The sequence below is a fragment of the Malurus melanocephalus genome, unplaced genomic scaffold, assembly GCF_030028575.1.
Source record: "Malurus melanocephalus ecotype Western Australia unplaced genomic scaffold, MMel_1.1 scaffold_1, whole genome shotgun sequence".
NCBI lineage: Eukaryota > Metazoa > Chordata > Aves > Passeriformes > Maluridae > Malurus > Malurus melanocephalus.
In genome coordinates, this window is record NW_026623233.1 from 1,729,447 (window position 1) to 1,741,679 (window position 12,233).

Sequence of the window (12,233 nt, forward strand, 5' to 3'; positions counted from 1 at the left end):
CTCTTTTCTATCCTCCCTTGGTAGGAAGTGGTAGGAACACTTACCCTTCTTTATCAATAAACAGTTCTCAGATATAATATTGCCGCGTTTGCGCTTTATTTTTTGTCCAAAAAATTTATTAAAAGAATCCTCCCCGACTCCCTCTTTCGAGCGGGACGGGACAACCCTCCTTACTCTGACTGTGTGCCACTTTACCTCTGTGATTTCTATTATGACAAGTGTATTTTTATTTTCACCTTTCCTTTGCCGCTTATAGCCATGGAGAGCCTTAAATATTTATTTATTTATTTGTTTGTTTGTTTGTTTAAGTATTTATTTACTGCAAAACCAACGCCCTGTTTTCACCCAGATCCCACGCTGCTTAGGAATGTAAGTGGGTGAGATGGAAAATAAAACATCARCAGGAACAGGAGACTGTCCTAGTCTGAGGGCTGACTGGGGAGAGCAAATGCAGGTGGCAGGGATGGCAGTGGGGACTGGGGTGGGGGCCTGGGGAGGGACATAGTATGGGTGAACATAAGGACCAACTGAGAGTGAGAGGCACATCCACGGCACTCAAAATGTGAAGAAAGATCAGGTGGRAGGGCACACAGAGCCTCGGGCAAAGCAAGCGAAGCAGAGGAGGATGATATGGGCAGATGGGGCGTGGAGAGGCTCTGACATACAATGTGAGGAGACAGTCATGGGAAACTGGGTGCATGGTGAAGGTTTCAGTTGTAAGGCAAGGAAAAAAGTTCCCTGGGATGTTTTTAATCACATTAACAGAATTTTTAAAGAATTTTTAAAAATTAAAGAAGGGATTAATGGCAGAGGTGGAAARAAACAAACCATGTAGTGACTGTGTAAAGAGAAAGCTCAGAAGAGACTTCAGAAAAGGAATAGTTCAGAATTAATAATGAAATCTATATTGTAGGTCTGTATTGACAGGGAGTAAATGGCCCCTKTAAAGGTGCCTTCTCAAATTATTGTCTCTTCCTCATCACTAAGAAATAGGTCTATGTCTTTTTACCCTTATAACTTTCTCTAGAAATTTTTTGCTTAAAAGGAATATTTTTTCAGAAGAACAAAAAGTCAGCCTAAACAGATTGAGAGTGCGTTTYCTTTTAATCTCTTGATTTGTTTAAGGAGCTAAAAAATCAGTCTGAGGCTCAGCCAGAGCAGTTACAGGTACTTTTCAAGCTGCAAAAGTTCCTCCCTCCCCAGGACAGATTGAAACTCATCCCTTACCAAGGCAGAGTAGCAGTACGCACAGAATTACTGACAAGCACTGCTCTGGAACTCAATGACACGACTTGGAAACGTGCCTCATTTCCATTGCTTGGCTAAGGATTTGTTCAGCACGTCCTGAAGAGAATGACAAAGTGCCTTCACAGCCCTGAGCTGCTGCCAGGCTGAGCCTGAGGACTGCACTGAATTTCACTGCTCTGCAGTAGGGACCCTTATGCCAACAGGAGGCTTATTTCAGCAGAGCACTGAGTGTGACCTCTTGCTTTCAAGCAGGCACGGCTCTGATGCTGGCAGGGGGCCAGGCGGGTGCAGTGTAGGGCCAGCTTTGCTGATTCACATTAGCCATACACCTTCCCACACCAGCGAAATCCTCAGCTGACCTGTGATCAATGCAAAGGATGACGGATCCATCCTTAATGCTGTAACTCAGTCTAGTTTTTATGATGTTAAAATACTACCAGCTGGTGATGCGCTGTAGGATGGCTCTGTATAGCTAACCAAAAGCAGAGCTCACACCTTCTTAAATTTTCAAATCGAAAGCAAATGAATATCTAAATGTAATAGGAACAAAAAAGATAAAAATTAACCATAAATCAAATTAACCATTGCAATATATTGTCTGTTGGTTGGCTAACACTCGTTACAGTATTCCTGCTTAAACTGAAAATGAAAATGTTAACTGGATGTGAGCATGCAGGCAGTTACTAGAAAGATTGGGCAGATTCTCTGTGCTCTTTCTTTTGATTCAAGATACCAAACTACTGCATATGCATGAAAAGAAATACACTTGAATTCTGCTTTCCACTTTGGACAGCTACTAACTCGCAATTTCCATTCCAAATGTTCATTTATTTTGTTTATCTTTTCTCATCTCTTTCCCAGGACACATGGTTGTCTCCAGAACAAACTCTCCCCGTTAAAAGATCTGCAATGTGTTGGAACTTATTCCTCCAGCCAAAACAACAATCTGTGTAATAATTTCTGCATTAAGAAAACAGAGCAGCTACTAAAAGTTGGTAAAAATCAAAGTACTCATTTGTTATTTGCTCTGTAGTCTGCTGGGAGAATGAAAATGAAAAGACTATCAATACCTCAGGGAGATAATAAGAACTTTTATTGCCCAGGAAATAAAAGTTTACATTGAAACTCTGTGATACCAACCCTGTACATGTGAAGATTAATCCTGTTTYAAAATGAGACTTTGTTTTTTTATGGTGGGAACTTTTCCTGGGATATAGAAATGATCAACACCAARAGAGCAACCAAAAGACACTGTCTTACAGCTTTTCATGATCAGATTTTCTGTCCTCAGACTTCTTGCCAAAGTTGGTCGAACTAAAGGTGCCTTGATTTTATGCGACAAGCTTTGTGAGATGGCAGCTGAGCCCCTCACTGACCCAAATTTCAGACAATGACTGCTGTTGCAGTTAATAGATGCAACACACCCATCAGTAGTGCATCACCTGAGGCAGATGACTTCCCAACAGTACATTGTCTCTTCTGCTTGAGAGCTGGGAAAAGCCTGATGGCTCCAACAAACATTTCTGAATTGCGAATGTGGCTTTGAATGAAACAGACACATGCAGCCATTTATTTATTTATTTATTTATTTATTTATTTATTTATTTATGCTTAGACCATTGACATTTATTTAAAACTTGAGAATGAAATCCACTTGGTATCTGCATATGAGTATTTCACATTTGTATAAACTTAGCTTTATATTTTGGGGTGAAAGGGAGTAAAGGTAGGCAGGCACAATGCTTTGGCATCCTGTACAGTAGCTCACAGCACTCAGACATCTGCAGGTTTAGATACTGCCATGGCTGGGGCTGGTGTGACTGTGACCCAGTGCTCTCGTATGCTTAGACTGYTTTGTGAGTAAATCCTAGGTCTGTATCTTGCACAGGGGTGGCCATCTGCCTTGCCCAAAAGCCACAGATGAGCAGCAGTTCACCTGCTCTGTGTCTGTCTTGCTGGGGATGCTGTTTACAGCAAGAAGGGACTCAGACTCACCGGGACCTACATCCCCAGGATGCTCCCACAGCTCTGCAGTACCTAACACCAGGATCARCTCAGCCATCTCTGCACAGAGACTCCCTGCTCCTGTAGTGACACTGAAACTGAGGAATTGCACAGGGAGTCACCTCCAGGAATTTTTCATGTGTTTCTTTTTATATTGGTACTGGTAAAGCTTAGTATTAATCTGCTTGCWAGTCTGGATGAGAGACAGTGCAGCATTACAGAGACACAACAGAGCCCAGCTGCACCAAATGAGAGGCATTGTGTTGCAGTTAGGACTGGCTGGTACAAGTTATGTCTTGGGAAGACCCAGGAGCATCCAAAGGAAAACACCCATCTGGAATCCCTGGTATGAGAACCCATGATTTCTAAATCCCTGATTGCCAGATCCTACAGTCTGCATACACCCAAAAGTATGATTGACAGACAGGGGARATGGCTGCATCAAACCATCTTGAAATGAAAGCTTGCATGTGTTAAAAACCAATTAAATTCCAAGTTTAAAGCAGCAGTCAAGTTTTTAATTGCTCCTTTCAGCTGTGGTTTTCTAAGAAGTAGAAAATAACTGCACAAGTTAGCTTACAAAAGTCTATTCTGAAAGGAGATTTTGCAAAATGTTCAGAATAATAAAACAGAGCCATTTTTGCACTGTGCCAGAAAAAYTCCAAGTTAACAAAAAGAAGTCAGACTCCAAGCCAGATCACCAAAATAAAAACTAAACATAGTGCTACAAATATAGCTCTCAGAAATTGGTTCACATAATTTGATAATCCTCTAAGTAAAAAAAAAAAAAAAGAAATTGAGAGAAATTATTTAAGATTTCTCATGTAAAAATATTTTGAAGCATCCCACTTGTGTTGCAAGCAATCTTCATTATGTAAAAGCCAAGACTCATTTTTTTTGTTAGCACACAGTAAAAAGTTGCATGAAGAGTTGATTATCATGTACTTTCAGGGCTTTGCAGTAAAGTGAGAGAAATTTCTGTGCAAATTCCTMGATCAATTTTCTTTTCATGGAGTTAAAAGGAATAAAACATCTTAGAATAATTGAGATGGATTTTCAGGATCTTTTCTGTTTTATAGGAATTGCTGTTTTCTGGAAGAAACAAATTTTTCTGATGCTGCAACCTGTTAAAATAACTTCTTCAACAATGAAAACACTCAATTGSAAATACTTTTATTAATAAATGTAAATGAGGGTGATGCTGAATGTACGAGGCCCATCCGTGAAAAACTGGAGTAATTTTTATATAGTTGCAGTAGGAGAAGCTTCACTTTGAACAAAATGGGTTGAATGATACTTTTTGACRTAACGCTGCATCCTAGGTCAGGTGGCTAAGCTTTGTTTTAGAAACATGAGAAGTAGCAGCTTGCACTGAAAAGAACAGTACACTGTCTCAGAGCACAAGAGACATGAGAGGAACAAAATAAACTCAAAGAYACAGAGATTCTCTTAACCACTACCTAACAGAGGTATTTAGAGATGTTGGAAGCATCTTCATTCAGAAGAAATTAGAAGGAATACTGGGATATTTGGAAATGTGTGGGATGAATCATCTTCTTTAAAGGAAACACTGAGAAATCACAAAGGGCCCTGGCAAACTCTTGAACTACACAGAACAACAGGAGGTAAAATCCAGMACACATAAAAGCAAAGGAGCACACATGGAAGATAAACCAATGTATCTAGGAGATAAAGAGTGTATCTAGGAGAGCTCTAAAGAGTTTCTACTCAGGGTATTGCCACTGACTGCTCCTGGGAATTCCTAGTGAAAAAGAAAAGAAAAAAAATAGTAGAAGAAAAAGAAAAATTCATATGCCACACTCAACAAATTGATCTGTACAACGCATCTCTATCACTTATGATTCAGTATTGACTGTCCTTAGCATGACACACAACAAAATCTTGCAGAATTTGCTATTTCTTTACTGCTTGTAAAAGGCCTCTAAATAGAGTATTTCCCCTAGTTTACTGTTGACTGTATTTTTTCCAGCCTCCTGTGGCTCTGTAGTTACACTTTCCAATGCTTACATGCAAATTTGCAAAATTTAGCTTTTCTAGACATCAACTACATTTCTGTTTCCACCATCTACTCGTGGAGCAAGATGAGCTCAGGGAGTCGTGCAGCCCTGGCACAGCACCAGGTAATTTTCTGTACTGTTCCCACCAGCCCTCAGCCACAGTTCACCCACCTCTGTCCCAGCAGCACTGCTTGGAACTCCACAAGCCCAGGTGTCAYGGGGAACAGTGGTGGTGAATTGACCCCTTCCTCCTGTCAAAGCCTCCATAGCAAGCATGGCAAAGAGGCAAGGAGGGAAGTGGGGAATCTAAAGCCAGCCCCAAACTTCACCCCTTTTCTGGAGCTGTGTGTAAGTACTAGTGTGTGGGGCGGGTGCATTTCMTACTTCACCAAATCCCTAAAATGACACCATAGGTGAAAGTCATTAATTATTGACAATCCATCCTTACCTACCTCAAAGGGGTCACTCCTCCTCACTGATCCACTGAGCCCCTCACTGGGTGTTGCTGACCCTTTGCCTTAGTCCTGCTTGTTTTCAAGGGGTACAGCAACAGAGAGGGGAGAACATCAGGTAAATGGCACTCTCTGAAGCTCCCTAAGTCCAGCCTTCACCACCACACCTGAAATTGCTCTCCTTTTCACAGTGGCTTCTCTCACGGATTGGGATGGGGGGAAGGGAAGGAGGATGACAAATCAGAAAATTAGGTCCTTTGATTGCTGTGCATAAAATTATTAATCAATAATGCCACTGTAAACCTGTCATGCAACTTCACAGGCATTAAAACATGAATACATCAGTTAATTTAATTGCCAGTAGTCTTGAGCAGAACAAACTCACAGCTGAAGCTATATACAGCTAACATTTCAAAGCTTTCAGGTTCATGCTTGACCAGGCCCATTATTTGCATCACTAGTTTTAAACCACTCTACATTAAAAAGGCACACACGCTCAAGGCAATAACACTATCCTAAGAAAGTCACTCCTGCATTTTGGAAGATAATTAAGACGTTTTACTTTTTTGTGGCTTGCCAGGTTATGCCAGAGTAGGCCATCCTACCAGGACATGTCTCTCAAGYAATTTTCACCTCCTACCCCAGCCAAATGTTCCCATGCCCACGCCATTCAATATACAGGGCATGCTGTGATACACTCCCGGCCAACAGAAGCTATAGCAGTAAGCTAGTTTACTTTTTCTGGTCCTCCACCACTGGGAGATATTAACCAGGCTATAACAAACAATTCCCAGACTTAGGAAAGCTGATTAGCATTCACTGCACTTTTCTTACATTGTACAGTAAACATCTCAGCCAGCTCTCTTCACCTGTTTCTCAGTCCCAGCATTTCTATCAGGAGCTTCACAGAACAAGTTGCCAAGACTGAAGCTGCAGAACACCAGGAAAAAAAAAAAAGTAACACAAGAAGGAAGAGTTTCTTTATTTCCATGCTCTGCAGAAAGTGCTCATTCCGGGACTGTGGGCTGGAGAAATCAAGAGAAGCAAAAGGGTACTGTGTATCCCCAAGCCCAGCAGTTCTCATGGTGTGAACCAGTGGGGAACCACTGGGATCCARTGGGGAAACCAGTAGGGAACCAGCTGACCCAAGGTCTAGCTCTCAGCTTCTCCATTTGGGGAAGCACTCCGTATCAACAGTTTCCTCATATAAGAGGCAGGTGAAAGATGTGCTTATCAATTCCTCCCCATCTGAYGGGGAATAACTGAGATTATTTATACTTCTGTACAACACAGAGCTGCAAACAACTTGTGCTGCTCTCGAGAGTGCAACAGTGTTGTAATATGCTAAGGTTTGTTTTCAATGCTTTGAGCACTGACAAAAAAACCCCAAACAAATCAAACATGTTTTTAAATGCTTGCTAACGAAAGTAAGAAACATTTTAAGTTGTTTTAACACACTGGTAAATTGTATTGTTCTCCAATTGAATAGTACCAAAAGAGTCAATTTTACTCCATTTCATTTGCATGTAATCAAAATGTTTATCAGATATCCCCCACTGTCCTCTCAGAAAGCATTTGCAACTATATTGTAGTCATACAATGAAAGTACTATGAGGTTGTGTGGTTTGTTGTTGTTTTAGTTTTCTTTTAAAGCATACTAAGGCACAAGCACGCTCTTTTAAAGGTCCCTCCTTGGGCTCCATAGTTCCATAACCAGTTCCATGAAATGCCCTCAAGCTTGGTGGGTCAGCAACACTGAAGCCTGACCAGCTTCACCTTCTGGCCAGCACTACTTTTTCTGCTCATATACTGGCCTACAGAGCACCTGCAGCAATACTGATGCAAATGTAATTTACTCTTTGCTACCAAACCTCACTGAAATACTCTGCCCCAATCTTTTCTACTGACCAACACCACATTAAGCCTGAAAACTGAATCTTCTGTTCCTCAATGGGAAAGCAAACAACAGAGTGGGTACCCTCAAAGTCACCATTTTTGCCCCTGAACACCACCAAATTTTTTTTGCTACTCCTGAAAAAACTTAATGATCTTACAGGTGTAAACTCACTAATTTCTTCCAGCAACCCCATATAAGGGCAGTGAGACTTCCCATTCCACCAGCACTCAATAAGGTCACATGTCACTTGAGAGACTGTTGGTGAGGGAGAAAGGACAAAGAAAATAACATAGGAAAGGAAAACTAAATGCTTCTCCCAATCCAATACCACTTCAAGGTGCCTACTGCTTCAAGTCCACACCAAAGCCAGCAAGATACATACCTGTGTGTCCTCAGTAAAGGTACTGTCAGAAATKTCCCCACCTTGAACTGATCTTATTATCTCCAGTCCAGAGTTGCTAACATTTRTAAGCCCAGCACCTCTGTTAAGTACTTGTATAATTGTCATTCCCCAGCTAAAAGCTGGGGGGGAAAAAAAATGTTTTCTTTTAGCACCGCATAAATCATCCCARGGAGATGTGCAAGGTGGGGAACCATCTGCCTGCCCTGATGGTATTTCTTTGTTCCAAACACTGTGAATRACATTTCACTGTTACAAAGTGAGAAAACCCCAAGAGCTGAGACTAAGCAGGCATGGTGGCAGACAGACACRTGCCAGAATGCCCAAGTGTAAGGTGGGAATTTTAGGCAGAGGAGGTTTGAACTCTTGGCCCATGACATACATTCAGAGACATGCCTTCTCCATGTTTATGCCAGGTCATCTACAAGGGACACAGAGTCCAGGTCCTCTGTCACCATACTGTCTTGCAAGTTATCAACTAAGCAGCGTACCCCATCAGCACATTTTACTGCCTACTGCCTTCATGTAACCTCATATTTGGTAATAGAGGGCATTTTTGGACACTCTGAATATAAGCAATGCAGATGGTGCTTATAACATCTGCAGCCAGTGTAAGCAATGTAGCTGTTTTTAAACAATCACTCCTAACTTCAGATCATTAGAATTACTATTTGAAGTGGCAGGTAGCATCTTCTACACCTGCTGATGTAGGTTCAGATAAAATGCTCATATTACACAGTTCAGAAAATAAAAAAAAATCTGGAAACTGAATGTGATCTGGGTTTAGTTYTGAACAGAATTTTTCAAAAAAACAAAAAAATCTACCTAAGTTTTGTGGAAAGCATTTTATGGACACAAATGTTTGCAATTAAAAAATTTAAAGAAAACATTTTTTTTTTTTAATGCAAATGTTCCCCTGCTGCCTTGGAAATATTGACACAGCAACACTGCACTGAGRCATTGTAAAAAATAAAGTATTCTTTAAAGTAAAGAAAGAGCACAAYCACCAAAGAAGGTAAAATTATTTACTGGAGTATTTCAAGATTACAAACAGTAAGATATCGTAAACATGTTCCTATTTAAATCTCTGCTGCTGATTGACCAGAAGCTGCTAAACTGAAAAGAYGCCAAGTGGTTTTGATGAGAATTCCCAGATGAAGAAAAAAAAAATGCTGGACCCAGAAGATTTTATGGATCAAAATGTATGTCCTTTATTGGGTTGCACTGAGGCATGCTAAACTTCATGATAGGGTAAAAACCAAACTTGGGTACCATAACAAGTGGAGGAAATAAGATTTTTATAATTTATCCAGCCAAGTTTCCAGAGACATAATCTCTTCATAAGAAGAACTACCAAAAGCATTCCCATAGACACAACCAATTGTTGCAGTTCCTGTTAAGCATATGACCTAAAAAGTTTGATAACTTCCCTAGGCAACATTTCCACTAACACCTAGGCTTTAGAACTGAGTCACACCCTTTTCCTCAATGGTTATAACAGGCTCTGGGGCTTTTGGATTTGATTTTRCCAGAGTGGACAAAAAACCATGCTGCCAATGCCACTGGCTTCTCACAAACACACAGGCCTTGCAGATAACTGGGGAGCCTCCTGTGTGCTCTCCATCCAGCCACACTTAAAGACACACTGACTTCCTTCATGGTAGACCACACAACTTGGCAGAGCTACCCACACAGGGTGAAAAGCTCTGTATATACAGACAGGCTGATCAGATACTGCCCTCAAAACACGTTTGCTGTGCTCACCAGATTTTAATAAAGATAACCAAGTTGGTAAGATGACTGGAGACMGCAGAAGATGGGAAAACAATGTTTGAAGCTTAAATTGGAAGTCAGACTGAGTAACTGAGAGGATCTCATCGGACATCAGAAGTAATTTTGCTCAACTGCAGATACAACATGCTACCCTACATGCATAATTTTCTGCTGTCATCTTATCTTTAAAAATACATCATTATGTTAATAAGGCCAGAAGAGCAGTAATAGCCTTGTCTTTTCAGATGCTTCAAATACCTCAAACTGAACTGCACACATGTGCAAGTTAGAAATCCCATTTATTTGACTCTATTTTTGCTAAAGCTCAACTCTGATCTCCCTGGCACATCAGTTTGCTTAAAGACTTGCGTATTTTAGTCTTATCCCYATGTGGCAACTTGTTTTGTGCTGTCAGAATCACACTGCACTAGTTTTGATTTGTTCTTTGCAAAACCAATGTATATCAATCCAACGTATCTGTGGGRAAAGCTATGCTGCTAGAAATCCATAAAAATAAACTTAATTGAAATTACTCCTCCAAAGTATGCTCTTTAATTCTAGTTAATTGAGAGAAAACTGGTTTTCTGTAACCTGCTGGTCCTCCCAAACAAGTCAATTCCCACACATTTTAGAAGTGTTCCCAAATGCAAATTCCATCAGTCTTAGTGAAATGCTCTGTGGCACTTTGTAAAGATGTTCCAATTTTTTTAAGCAGAGCATAAGAAACTGCAGGGACACCAAAGACATCCCCTCCATGCTATGAAATAGGACTTAGAGAGAGAGTATTTATAGAAAAATAACTCCTGTGGTTTCCACTGCAGATCACAATTACTCAAAGAATAACAGAATCATGGTTCAATGCCAAGCCTCTAAGTATGAGCTCTATCCTCGCACAGCACCTAAATGGTTATCCCCAGTGCAATGGATAGAGACAAACACATGCAGCAACTTAACTGTTGAAATCTGAAGAAATCCCTTGAATTCCAACACTTTTAGTAAGAAACTAGTGTAGAAGGAAATTTCTTGCAGAAGCTTACAGCACCACAATGCTGTAGCAAAAGGGAGCAAATGCTCTCACCACAATGGGAACAAAGCATACATTCAACAATAAAGCCCAAAGCAAGGATGCAAAAGTACCGCAGTGCAATTACAAGGTGGCTCAAAGAGAGTGAGGAAGAAAAACAGCGAAGTGGGGAGAAGGTCCCACAAGTTGCAAAAACATCACTGCCAGTAACATCAAACAAGTTTCATTATCAAAGCAGGCAACAACGCTAAAGTGGCCACTGACACTGGARAGAGAGGTAGAGCTCTGGAAGTTGTCTTCAGCAGGCATTGCAGACAGGGTGGTCCAACCCAGCACCATTAAAAACCAGGAGGCTAGGAGGTGACAGAGTGCCAGGAAAGGCACCAGACTGTATGAAAGCTGGAGAGAGTAACAAACCCCAAACATTCTTGGCAGAAGGGCTCAGCAGAGCATTAGGAAGTGTTTCAGACTCCAGCTGGCTATGCAGCCCCCAAAGAGGACACAAAACCCAAAACTGCTGCTGCTTTGCTGTTCTGAGTCAGTAGGTTAAGACTCACACTTGTACCAGGGAGACAGACGAGACCAGTATCTGCTCATCCTTCCTCACTCCACATTCACTTCTTCCCACACCTCTCTAAATCCTGCCACTACTGCAGCACTTGCTGAGGAGATGCCTGCAGCAATGCAGCAGCAATGGAGCAGCCATGCAATTCGGGTAGCAGTTGATGGTAACAAACACAGCCCAGACCAGCAAGTAAGGAAATTCTGATTTCTTAAAACAAGAGGGAAGGGGAAAAATAGCACGAGTGATCTGATTGAGTGATTGAGCTTAAGCACCTTCTTGAAAACAAAAAGTAATTCTGTAACTTGTAATTCCATCTGTTAAAGTGCTCTATATTTTACTGTATCAAATGAACGAATCTCAGCATTCACTAGATCAGTTTCAGTTTGGAAGCCATTAAAATACTGGTATTTTTGTACAAAAGCTCTTTCATTTTCAATGCCTGATACATGCCACCACTGGCTCAACAACTGGTAGATGAACAAGCTATGACAACTACAGTTACATTAAGAAGTCTTTATGCAAAATATTGGAAGAAAATTCCAAAGGCTGATTTATTTTCACTTACTAGTTAAAATTCAGCTGTGCTTTAATAACTGAAAAACAGAACACTGTGTAAAAGGTCAGGTGATGAAAAAAGTGTTACAAAAGGGAAGTGGCAATACAAGAACAAGGGAGGAAAAAACCCGTAAGATTAAGAATAGCATTTAAATATAAAAATTTATTTAGGTGAAGTCACAAACAGTTTGATATCAATTTACAAACACTTTATGTTATGCATATTATTGGAACTATCGAGAAAGGAAGAGAAGAAAATGGCAGCTTTTTCCTGAAACAACTAAAGCAAACCTATAC